This window comes from Engystomops pustulosus, chromosome 3 (genome assembly GCF_040894005.1).
Source record: "Engystomops pustulosus chromosome 3, aEngPut4.maternal, whole genome shotgun sequence".
Lineage (NCBI taxonomy): Eukaryota > Metazoa > Chordata > Amphibia > Anura > Leptodactylidae > Engystomops > Engystomops pustulosus.
The window spans coordinates 122,974,998-122,989,115 of record NC_092413.1 but is presented as its reverse complement, the minus strand read 5'-3'; the positions used below and the strand labels follow the sequence as shown (position 1 = coordinate 122,989,115).

The 14,118-nt window shown below is 37.5% G+C and overlaps 1 long non-coding RNA gene across 1 annotated transcript in view; it reads left to right on the top strand.

Annotated features, from left to right (window-relative positions):
* The window catches only part of LOC140121869 (uncharacterized), a 121,250-nt gene extending 109,056 nt beyond the window's left edge, over positions 1-12,194 (top strand). The window contains exon 3 of the long non-coding RNA XR_011854212.1: positions 11,415-12,194. This is a non-coding gene — a long non-coding RNA (uncharacterized lncRNA). The remainder of the gene's footprint in view (positions 1-11,414) is intronic.
* The last annotated feature ends 1,924 nt before the right edge of the window (positions 12,195-14,118 follow it).

Below are 14,118 nucleotides of genomic sequence, written 5' to 3'. Positions count from 1 at the left end.
TTCATTAATTCATTAATAATGTTCATTTTGAGTTAATTTGATATTTTAAAAAATATGTACTGTAAATTACAAAAAATTTTAATTCGTTCTTTGTGCCCTAAAAAAACATCGCAAAAAATTGAAGGTAGGACACAAAAAAGCAGTTATAGTCCTTAAACCGCTGCAAACAAAAATTCGCTTATAATGCCCTGATCACTAGAGCCTTTTTTAGGAAGCGTCACTGAGGGGTTAAAAAATGGGACATTTAAACACCACAGATTAAAGTCTACTCTCAGGAATAACATTACTTATTGTACTGTTTTCTAAGTTGCCCTGTTGGTTTTCACCATTTTACCACTACAAAGATTTCACTAAAACAGAATAACAAGGAATCTACCTCTCAGGGTAGTTCTGACATAGTAGGCTGATGAGTCACATGGGTTGAGAGATGTCAGTGCAATGCAGCAGGGGATCAGGCATGAAATTGTCTGAAACAAGCCAAGGTCAGAGCAGACAAAGTTCTCTCATAGAACAAATACAGTTTTGGAATAGGAGCACTATCCCTTTAAATCTTGAAAATTGGTGTGTATGCTGTCCTGTGTGATCAGTGCAAAGTAGAAGAAGAAGGAAACTGATGTCCATGCCCATAGAGAAAGTAAACCCCCTGCAGTTGACCACTGGCATTAGAATCCATACAAATCAACACATTGTTGTCTGAGATACACCTACATTCCTGGCTACCTGCTAGAAGGGTGAGGTGAGTCCATGGCAGCAGCTTTTTCTGTGCCTCAGTTGGATGAGTTTGGAGGAAACACTGAGACCCAGGCACACAGGCTGCTGGAAGCCCATTTCACGGGACTCACGATGCTGGCAGGGGAAAGGTAATTTGAAATAAAGTTTTGAAATTATTTAGAATGCTGAAAAAGGATTTTTTTAAATCAGCATAGCATAGGCTACTAGAACCTGTCACCAGCTAAAAATTACATTCCTGGTGATAGGTTCACATTAAATGTTCTCCGGCCTAGGCAATAAGATGCCTCCTTATCATTATTAGAACTTGACTGAATGTTACTAATAACTTTGCAGCTCAAAATGAATATGATGATGGAGCCACAACAGCGACCAGTAAATTAATATTTATTTTGTTTTTAGTATTCGGACCACAACTGAAGTTATTTTATAGAGACAAGTCCCCTGATATCTATGTAATGGGAAGGATAATCACTACACTGCTCGAAATAATATTGTGTATCCTAACATTAGTCAGTCACAGAATTTAAGAATAAAGCCAATATTTATAATCTTATTACAAATGCCAGAAGCAATTATCCTATTTCAGAAAGTTAAAATTAGATGCCATATAATGGATGTGATAAGTTGCCATATTCATGATAGAGGGCTATACAGGAATGCCTTGTGCCTCCGTACTATCTCTACACTCCTATATGAGACCTAAGTAAAATCTAGATCCGAGATTAATTTATTCTGCTATAGTTATTTTCTTCTATTCTATCCCAAATGAGGCAATTAATTATATTACATAAATTGTTATTTTTATAATGACTTGGTGTTTGTTCCATGCACTTTGAAGGATAAGCACCATTTCACTAATCCGCTCAATATGTGGTCTTTAATGGATCACGTCAAGCTTCTTAACTATACATCAATTTCCCACTCCAGGCTCTGACATGATTGAATTGATTTGTCTTTTAGCAGTACATCAAGTCATAATTGAGCTTAGATGTTGTACTTTTAACATTTTAAAGACCTTTTCAAATATGTACTAAGGCAGTAAAGAGGAGGCAATAAATAGCAAGTTGTTTGCAGGCTTGTGAATAAAGCAGTCATTACTATAATAATTAGTTTATGTCTAGAGCGCAGTAGGGCTTACCACAGGCCAGTCAAACCTATGGTTACTAAGATCTGGGATACACTCAATTTGTTGGCGTTCTGTTATAATAGATGTTCTCTACCTTCAATAATCCAAAATCACCCTCCATGAAATTAAATTATAAATGAATCCTTAACAAACATTATGTTAGTTACTGACTGTTTAATTATATAATATAGGATATATATCCTAGGATTATATACAGTTATCTTAACCATTATAGGCAGAGGGTATTTTAGTTCCAGGTATCAATTACCCATGTATAACTGTGTAACCTTTTTATTTGTTGGGTTAGTTTTTATGTGAGCAATGTATGCTTCTTTCCACCGTAATTTATACACATAGATATTTTATTTTGGTTTCAAAACAGGGACCGGCTCCGAAAATTGGTTTTGCTTACTGGAAAAAAGAAAATTTGAAAAATCTGAACATGGTTTAAATTTACCCATATTGATTCTAAATATAATTGTGATCCTTGATCTTCATTTAAGCTACATTTCAGAATTTGATTTTCTTGAAACAATATAGTAGTTCCCACAAATTTGACACGTTAATAGTGGTCATTTATATCTTCCAAAACAGTCAAAAATGAAATGTCTATTTTTATTGTCAAAAAATTGTCAAATGTCTATTTTTTTATTTTCTGTAAAGGTTAGCATATATATAGTAAATAGATATTTTAAAAAATTCTGCTCCTCAAAAGTTCGGGAAAGGCTATGTAATAATCAATGTCCAATGCTTTGGACTTAAATGCATCACTTCCTTCTGCTATAGTATGCATTGCAAAATTAAAGTAACAAACTCTCATTTACAAATCCCCTTTACTAACATTAAGATCAAATTATCACATTGAGTGTTAACTTGAAGACACAATACAAGATTGCTATTCATGATTAGCCAGCTCTTCTGCCATTTAGATGATCTACATCATCCTGCAGTAAAAGTGTCACCCTGTGTAAGCACATAGTGATACAGTCGCGAAAACTGTCACAGACGGCTGATCATAGGGTCATTACTTCCAAGACCTCTCACAGCTGTACCAGCACAGTGATTGCTGTGATTGGTCAGTTAAATCTAACTGACCAGTCAGAACTAAACAGTTAAAAGAAAGTATCTTTCCTCAGCAGCTCTGATCTCCTTATTTCTGTCAGGAGATTGGAAATAAGAGCTGTCTGAAGTGATTTATGCTCATCACAGTAAAAGCTCAGCAAACGTAAACACTTCCCTACATACTTGTTAACCCCTTATGTTTCCCAGTTAACCCCTTCTGGCAGCTGTTAACTGCTGCATGCTTCCAATTTTTTTACTACAAAACACATAAAGGGTTGACAAACAACCTAAAAATTGTTGTGCATAATTTAAGGGGGTAGATTTAAGGCGGTTTCTAATATATACGCCTTTTCAAATCTCTTTGAAACTTTATATGTAAATATTCCTGAAAATTTCTAAATGTGTAATGTGTTAACCTTCTAACCTACTAAACTAAAAAAAAGGATGCCAACATAAAGGAATTATATGGTAAATGTTATTTAGTAATGAATTTGGGTGCATCAACTATTTGTCTGCAAGGCAAAATATTTCAAGCACAAAAAATGAAAATTTGGACTTGGATGTGTTGAAGCATTCAAGCATTCACGTCAGATTTGGAAAATTTGGCTCTGTCCTTAAGCTGAAAAAGGCCTCTGTCCTTAAAGTGGTTGGTCACTTTACCCCATGTTTTTTCTAATGTGTAAGGGCAGGTGAGGGCAGGATATTAGGTAATTAACAATATACATCTATTAATATGATAAAAACCTTAAGAAAACATATGAGTGTTGTCTGGTTCATAAATTCCTCATTACGCCATTGTGCTAAAATTCTAATTCTTTTTTATTCAAAACATAGATATTTTTAAAAATCAACAGTATGACAATATGGCGTAGAAATATAATAAAGGGTATGTTGCCCTCGGGAGTTCCACAAAAAGCGTCCACACTTCACAAAACAACAGGTATATAATATATGAATATCAATCAGGATAAATGACTACACCTAAATTATCAGAAAAATACCGTGAAGTGCCAGTGCAACAATCAATGGTAATCCAACCCGATGTAAACATGTAATGTAGAGTTAAAGTGCCATATGCCCTTCTCACAGTGAGTTGAGATGACAAAGTCAGCTTACCCGTGTTCTGTGTTGTGTGGATGCCAGTACCCCGACGCGTGTTTCGCGTTGCCACTTCCTCAGGGGGCCTGTGTGTGTCTGTGTGTGGCCTTTTTGTATTTAAACCTACAAGCGTGTCACGTGAGCAGGAGAGAGTGACGCCCCGCCACGACCGGAACCAGACAGGGCAGCGAAGCCACGCCCACGACCGCGTCATCGTGGGGGCGGCAACCGCCATGTCACATGATCCGTCCCGGCGCTGACGTCACCCCCATCACTGCCGCTGCCTCCCTGACCCCCGCCCCCAGTGTCGGACGGAGGGCGCACCACTGGATCTGAGAACATGTTACTCAGAAGCCAATGTGCGTCTCCGCCACACGGAAAGGCGGGTATGCAGGGAGCACAGTTTTTGGGCACGCGATGTGAAGGAGGATGGCGATGAGAGGATGTTCAATGGAGAAAAGCACATGGGTTATGCATGATCGGTATTTATGTATAGTTGTTAAAAATACCAATTCTATATAAGAATACAGATAGACCAGGATCAAATTGTAAATATAATAGGGGTGTACTAATTAGTATATATCAATTTTAATGTCTATGTGTAAAGTGTATGTGATGTGAAAATATTATATTTACTAGTGCAATAGTGTTGCGTGGGTGAATGTTGATTAATGTCTATTAATAGTTGTGCACTGCTTTCTTGATAGATAAAGTGAAGCCTCCTGATGGAGGGTCATGTGATCTCTAACTGTTCATGGACAGTTAAAGATCTCATGACCCTCCATCTGCAGCCATTTTATGGATAGGAATGTCCGGCTGATGAGGTAAAAGACAGGAAGCTTCACTGCACATATCAAGAAAGCAGTGCACAACTATTAATAGATGTATATTGGTAAATTACCTAATTGCTAAATTTTATTCTGTAAAATTAGTTAAAACATAAAAAGACTATATAACTGGGGTAATCTCATTATAATGATGACCCAAAAAATAAAGATAGTTCTATACAGTAAACATTGAGAAAAACTAATTAAAATCACTTACAGAATCTTTAATGGGCCCACAGCAGGATGTCGAAATGATGAACACCATTTGACTTCTAGATCACATATGGCTTGGTTTCCAAATGACATGCCACTTTTGTAAAATCTCTGAGTTGCCAGTATAGTGATATACACTGGAAGTTACCTCATTTTGGCAACTGAAACTTTAAGGTTGTAGTGAACATTTTGAACACACATATTTTGTATTTAATAATAGGGTCTTATTTTTGGGGTAATTTGACTTAACAATTGTCTATAAATGCAGTGTAAATAACCACATTACGTAAATTAGGTCATATGGGCATGGTATACTTTTACCCCTGAACCCCGTCATATTCCTTGTAAAAATATTTGGGTATAAACTGATACTAAAATACCAAAACACATCAAAGTAAACAGTGCCATGGCACTAGCACAACAAATTGGGCAGTGAAATAGTGTATTTGTAAAAAAAAAAATTTAATTTTCACTTTGCACCCGTCTTTTCTGTTCTGTCTTCATATATGTCACAGCTGTGTACATTCTGACATACAGCATAAACCTTCTTGTCTTCCAAGCCAAGATGTTGTGATTATGTAGTCAAACTTTATTGCTTTAACTGGTTGCCAACTGAACAGCAATGATGGATAAGGCAGATCAATAGATTTGGATATTCAGATGTTTGTTTATTGGTAAATCTGAAACAAACACACGGAAGCAATCAGAATAAAGTACAAGCATTAACAATCTATAATCCTATCAGAACAGTGAAAATACATTTACATGCATATCTGACACAATTTATCTTAGGCAGTCTACTTATAAAGCATGACAGTTAATTAACAGTAATTAGGTTCATAAACTAAAATGTTATTTTACACTTCTTATCGGATATGCTCTTCATAACGAATGAAAAGAAGAAAATATATGTTAGTTCCATTAATTAAAATGAAGTGTGTCTGATCTCCCTAAAGTAAAGTCTCAAAATGGTGGAAACTCCCACAATGCATTTCATAAACCACCAATAAGATTGAGTTAAGACATTGGGCAAATTACAATGACATAAGCAGTGACAATTCGATGGTTTACTAAACAACAATGAAACATTATAATGTGATCAATATTGCTTTTCACATTATGCCCTCATTCAAGGGCACAACATTTTCAAATACATTTTTTTTGTCAGCTCCTGTGTCAAAATGCTCATTACTTCCCTCAGTAAATTTCTTGAAGGGTATACAGGCATTTTTCCGACTTACAGATGACCCCAAGTTACACGCGGACCTCTCTCCCCACTCTGACCACAAGTGATGCCCCTGATGCCTATAACTATAACTTTAGTTCCAGGCTGCAATGATCAACAATTATCAAAGGTGTCTGCAATTAAGCTTTATTGTTAGTTCTTGTTCAGGTCCTACCAACACTAGAATGCTCTGAATTTAGTCACAATCCTCAAGTAACAACACACATGCATGCATCCTCAAGCCTACCTAAAATTGTCTGCAGCTTTGTATGGTAAAAACTGCTTAAAAATCCTTTTAATCTTTATGTAAATTAGCAGGTTAGTATTAGGGACTGGGAACGCATACTAGCGCACCCATTTTTTTTGCATTTTACACTGTCCAGCATTGCCTAATAAATGACAACCTCTATAGGAGAAAATATGCACAGGCCATGTCTGTGGTGCACTCATAAGATCACTCTGAATTTTCTATAAGATGACAGGAAGTTGGGAAACAATAAACATTTGTCTGTAAAACCTTTAAAGTGCCATATACAATGTATGGGTGCCTTGAAAGATGATACATTCATTTCCATTGTTTACTAAATGTAAAACTTATTCACTTTCTCTTTTTTAAACTGCATGAAGATAACAGTTTTAAATCTTCAGGGAGCCATACATTGTATACCCTTCATGTAACAAACACAGTATCACAATCTATTCAGCAAGGCTTTGAAAGGTTGAAATCCTGATTTACTTATCGAAAAAATGAGCTCCATTATGCGGTCCCATTATAGTAATACACTTGAATATGAGGCCATGTTATCATGGGATGATGCCATTAATCAGATAGTTGAGCTGGATAATCTAAGTCTTTTAAGGACAGTATACACAGTAATGTGTGGGATGAAGACTAGGCTCAATCTCTGATGTTCAGTTTGTATTAGAATAGATACAAGAATTGTAATGGCTGTATGGGGTTAAAAATCAAAATTTTGTTCAACGCACTTTTTATTAACATATAGGGCTATTTAGTCAATGTTGCTTGTGGGCATTTTTATGTTAGTATTATTCATTAAGTAAACAAGTAAAAGTGAAAAGTTGTTAACCCCTTATCACCGACACTAGTTTTCAGCTCAATGACCAGACTCGATTTTTCAAATCTGACATGTCTCACGATAATTGGTTATAACTTCGGAACGCTTTAACATATCCCAGTGATTTTGAGAATGTTTTCTCGTGATACATTGTACTTCATGTTAGTTATAAAATTTAAGTGATAAGTTTTGCGATTCGTTCTGAAAAAAAGTGAAAATTTGGCAAAAGTTTGTAAAAATTCTTCATTTTCCAAGTTTGAAATGTTCTGCTTTCCAGACAGGAAGTAAAACTACCCAAAAAGCTTGATAAATTACATTTACGGAATGTCTGCTCTATGTTGAGATGATATTTTATGCATCCTCTCACTTTTCTAGGATGTTATGAGGTGCAGAACTTTAGGTGCGATTTTTCTCATTTTCATGAAAATTGCCAAAACTCACATTTTGAGGGAAAACTAAGCTTCCAAGTGACTTTGTAAGGCCTAAATAATAGTAAAACCCCATAAATTACCCCACTATAGAAACTTCACCCCTCAACGTATGTAAAACAACTTCTATTAAGTCTATTAACCCTTTAAGTGTTTCACATGGGTTAAAAAATATGGACCTGCGATTTAGAAACTATAGAATTTTTTTGGAAAATACATTCATTTAGGCCAAACTGACAGTTTCAAAATAAATTAAATGATGAAACACACTGCAACGTTTGATGCCCAATTCCTCCCGAGTGTACTCCCCATATGTGGTGGTAAACTGCTGTATGGGCGCACGGCCGAGTATAGAATGAATGGAGGCGCCATTCTTAGCAGATTTGTATTGTCACATTGTACGACCTATACATTTTTATTTTTTTTGGTAATGCAAACATATGAGGGCTTATTTTTTATGGGATGAGATACAATGTATAGATAATTCATTTAGGGGCTCTATAGCTTATTCATGAGATTTTATTAACTATTTCAAGGGGGACACAAACAAAATCATCAATTTTTATTTTGGATTTTTAGCATTTTTTTCCCCCGCTCACCGTAATGTAAAAATAATATTTTATCTTTATTCTCTGGTTCACTACGATTGCGGTGATACCTCATTTATATAGTTTTTCTCATCTTTGCTCAATTTTCCTGAGCAAAACCAATATTGGAGAAAATCACATTGTTTTTACTATTGACAACTTTTTAGGGCCATAACTTCTGTATTTTTCTGTTATCAGACCTGGTTGAGGGCTTATTTTTTGCGAAAAGAGTTGTTCTTTTCAGTCGTATCATATTAGGGAACGTATCACTTTTTAGAACATTTTTTGTGATGGTGTTTGATGAAAAATTGTATATTACGGGAAGTTTTTCGTAGTTATTTTTTTCATCGTTCACCGAGCGGGTTCAATATTGATTTAGATTTATTGTACAGATTAATATGGACGTGGTGATACCAAATATGTAAATTTTTTGTGTGTTTTTGTGTTTTATATACTGTATTTGCATTATATGTGTAACTGGGGAGATTATGGGACTTTATTTTATTTATTTATTTAATTATTATTATAAAATGATTTAATCTTTTTTTTTTTACTTTCACATATTTTCCACCTTTTGGCTTGAACAAGCGATCATCCGATCACTTATTCAAGCCTCTACACTGCAATACACTTGTATTGCAGTGTATAGTGTGAGTAACTGAGCATGCCGCGCATGCTCAGTTACTTACAGCCGGGTCCTGCCAGGAAGGCAGAACTCGGCGAGAAGAGGAGCCGACAGTCTCGGGTCACTCGTCGAAACCCGGGGCAGCGGCAGGAGGGTTCGCGGGTGTTAGTGCCGGGTCTGGGCTGTGATATCACAGCCCGACACCGGCACTATACTGACCCGATGTCCCGAAATCTTCTTCTGACGCAGCGCCGTAGAAAGGCGTCGCGTCAGAAGAACTACCCTTAATGACCAATGTAGATTCCCGATAGGGTGGTCATTAAGGGGTTAAACGACTTCTTTTCATAAATATGGAAATTGACACCTAATCATGTTTAAAAAAAAGTTATAATGTTAAAGATGTGTTCCTCATTGTGTTATGGTCCTTAAAAATGTACATAATAATAGTGAAAGACAATTTGGTGTCTGAAATATCAACACAGAAAAAGTGCCAAATATTGTTGATGACACTACATATTAAACATTAAACGTGTTGCCCAGGACCCTAAATTTGAATTGGGGCGCAAAATTAAATTTATCCTTGATATGGCACTACAATCTGGCACAATTAGTGAGGATATGCACAAATACGTCACGATTGAGGACCCGGTGACACCGGTCATATATGTTTTACCAAAAACACCCTCCAGGGCGACCAATTGTTTCTGGTAATGACTCAATTTTTTCTAACATCACCATCTTTCTAGATCATGTACTTCGCCAATACGCTATGCAGGGCACTTCTTACATACAGGACACCTCAGATTTTCTCCGTAAACTGCACAGCACCCAGATTGATGACATGTCCACTTTGACTCTAGCCTCTTTTGATGTAGTATCACTATATACTCCAATTAGTCACCAATTAGGGCTACGGGTTGTGGAAAGATTCCTGCGACAATCCAGTTACAAGGAACAAGAGATAGACTTCATTTTGAAGCTACTTGAAGTAGTACTATACAACAACTATTTCCTTTTTGGTAAGGATTTTTTAAATAAAATTTAAAGGGGTCGCAATGGGCGTCAGTATGGCCCCTACGCCAATATGGTTATGACCACTCTGGAGGAGGACTCGATCTATGTATCCCACCACTTCCGACACGTTCAGAAGTGGTGGAGGTACATAGACGATGTGTTCCTCCTTTGGACCGCCTCCACCCAGGAACTTCTTGAATTCCATGAGTACCTTAATACAATTGATTCTGACATCAAATTCAAGCTTTCTCATTCCACAGACATGGTACAATTCCTGGATGTTCAGGTCATACGTACTGATCAGGGCATCTACATGGATTTATGCACTAAACCGACCGACAGAAACACCATTCTGCGATACGAGAGTAACCACCCTCGCTCCATGGTAAAGTCTTTGCCTTTAAGTCAATTAAAATAATATCCTCGGACGATGCTAAATATCACAAGAATATTCAACAAATGGCTTCTAAATTTCGCCACAGGGGATACCCTGAAAGAGTAATTAATAAAAATCTGAATACTGCACACAGCAAAAATCGGATTTAGCTGTTGTCCACTACCAGAAAGACAGAGCCCATTGCCAGGATCCCCTTTGTTACAACGTTTAACGACAATAGTGACAATATTTCAAAAATTATACGAAAATACTGGCATATTCTAGCCAGTGAACCGTCCTGTGTTCCCGAATTCAGTAGCCCTCCATTACTGTCGTACAGACGCTCTAAAAATATTAGAGATCGTCTGGTCAAATCAGACGTAGGTCCCCTTAGCAAATCCATTAAAAAAACTGTCAGTGGACCAGTCAAAAAGGGTTGTTTTCCTTACCGCTCGTGTGTCAACTGTTCACATGTCATCAGTGGTAACACATTTACGCACAATAATACGACTTATCGTATAAAACATTACCTGGATAGTACCAGTGAATTTGTGATATACAAATTATCTTGTCCTTGTAACCTGGTTTATATTGGTGAAACCACCCTTGATTTCAAAACCAGGTTTACACAACACCGATACACGATACGCAAACGAAGATTAGACCTCCTTGTCTGCAGGCATTTTTCTGAAAAAGGCAATAAGGAGTCCCATCTAAAATTCCAGCTTATTGACCATATCCCGACAACTAGGAGAGGAGGTAATAGGGAATCTATGCTAAGAAAAAGGGAACTTGAGTGGATCCACCGTCTCCAAACACTACAACCCCATGGGGGTTGAGTTCAATATAACCAACATCACGTAAGGTGTTCAGATCGCCAGTCTGACAGTATGTCTGTTCTACCTTTTGATGCTTCTCAGTTATAAGCATATTTGTTTAGGGGAGAACCCCCTTCCAGCTTTATGTATATATGTATATATATTATCTATTTATCTAATATGCAATTGTTTTCTTTTTTCCCTTAGATGCCTCTCTGGAAGCACCTATTGTCCCCATCCGTCGCTGAACATTCAGTGTATGTCTGCTACAATTGATGATACTTTCCTCCAGTTTTGTCGATGGTGCCTTTTTTATTATTATTTTGGGTTATTACCCTAAAACTGTCCCACATATGCTTGATGTCGATGAGACGATAAGTGACGGCACAAAAGAACTGATAATTTGCAGCTCTCGAGTGCTCCGCTAGTCCCTACACTTCACACTGACCACACACTGGTCGATATAGCGTGGGTTCAGTTTTCACACTCACCTGTTCTTCCATCGCATTTTGTCTCGTCTCCCATCGGCTCCCTTATCCAATATGGCCACCACCATCCTCTTTTGTCTAGTGCGCATGCGCTAGTTGGTCACGCTGGCCGGACCCCGGCCTATAACACCTGATGCACTCTGCACATCCGGTACTCCGGACCATTATGTGCGTAACTTCTTTGTATCCCGGGAGACAATGACAACAAGGAATGCTACTTTGTAGCAGACTCTTTGTTTACACTTTTTTTGATTGGCTCTCTATTGACGATGGGGCAGTCCTTTATCCAGAAGCTGTACTATTGTTTTTAATACACTGTACACTGACCAATTCACTTCTTTATTCACATTATGTATTATGAATACTTACTTGTAATGTAACACGTTTGTTTGCACTGTAATATACTGCATATGTTGTTATCCAATCAGAATGCGGATTGGGCTATATATGTGCAAATTCTGGCCACTTGTTTGTATGCTTGAAAAAGGTGGATACACCGAAACGTCGCACCCTTGAAATAAAGATCACCCTGCTTTGATTCACTATCGGAGTGCTGCTGCTTCTCTTTAAATATATCAAGAATCCTTTGTCACGGATTGTGCGGATAATGCACCCGGCTTTATAGGTTGTGCTGCCTTGGATCTCCTGCTTCTATCTATCTATCCTTTCAAAAACAGGCAGCACTCCAAAGTAGTGTCCAAAATAACGGGGTGTCTTTATTCCATGTGCGACGTTTCAGCTCACAAGGAGCCTTTCTCAAGCATCCTATATCTAGCATGCTTGAGAAAGGCTCCTTGTGAGTTGAAACGTTGCACATGGAATAAAGACACCCCGTTATTTTGGACACTACTCTGGAGTGCTGCCTGTTTTTGAAAGTATACATTGGGGCTCTCGATTCAGAGAGTGTATGGACTTTGCACCCACCTGGATTGCTGTGCTGCTCTGAATGCTCTATCTATCTGACCCAAAATTCTCTTTATCTAGAAAAATTAAATGTATTTTGGATGATGCATTATTGAATGACATTATTGATGATGACATGTACAGGTATCTGTTTGTTGAAAATCCAGTCACTCCCGTGATATATATATATTACCTAAGATTCACAAAAATCTATTGCATCCCCCTGGGAGACCTATAGTTTCCGGTACAGGGTCCATTTTTTCCAATATTTCCACTTTCTTAGATAGAGCGTTATGTGATTTGTCATACACAGGCAGTTCGTATATACGGGATACGGCGGATTTCATCAATAAGCTTAATAACACACAACTACCTTTGTCGCAAAACATTATGCTGGCATCTTTCGATGTTGTTTCTCTATACACTTCTATAGATCACCAGAGGGGACTGGAATCCATAAGGAAAATGCTTGCCACCAAGGAATTCTCCCCAAAAACACAAGACTTTATACTTACCTTATTAGATCTGGTACTGAGGAACAATTATTTACTTTTTGGGGATGATTTCTTCCTACAATGCATGGGGGTCGCGATGGGTGCCAATAGGGCACCACGTACGCGAACATTGTAATGAGGGTCCTGGAGGAGGATATCGTCTATCTCTCCCCACTTTATGGACATTGTCTGAGGTGGTGGAGATACATAGACGACATCTTCCTCCTATGGACGGGCACAGAACATGAATTGAAATTATTTCAAAATTTCTTAAATACAGTCGACGATACCATTAAATTTACATTAGCATCATCAACAACTGAACTTCAATTTTTGGATGTCTCTGTATCTATCTGCGATGGACACATTGAGACAGATATTTTTTCTAAACCCACTGACAGGAATACACTATGAGACAGGAATACACACGGTATGAGAGCAGCCATCCGCGCTCGACCATTAACTCATTACCATACAGTCAGTTGCTTAGGGTCAAGAGGATAACAAGTCAACCAGGGAAACTACAGAAGAATTTAGCTGACATGGCCCATAAATTCAGACAACACGGCTACCCCAAAAAAATTATAGATATGAATATACACAAAGCTGAAACCAGGGATAGATTGGAATTGCTATCTTCCAATAAAGAGGTGGGAAAACAAGAAAGAATACCTTTTCTAACCACATTTAATACACAGAGCCACAAGATAGCTAACATAATACAGAGACATTGGTCCAAACTCACAGGTAGTGATGTTAAAGTCCCAGAATTTGATAACCCTCCATTAATGTCATACAGGAATTCTCAGAACATCAGAGACCGGGTAGTGAGAGCTGATGTGGGCTCGCTCAAAACTGGCAGGCAAACAGGAATATTGGGCCAATTACGAAAAGGATGTTTTCCCTGTTGTAGATGTATAGACTGCAAGTATATGGAAAAAGGGTCTTTCTTTGTCCATAACAATAGACGATATGATATAACTCACTATTTGACATGCGACAGCACATATGTCATCTATATACTGA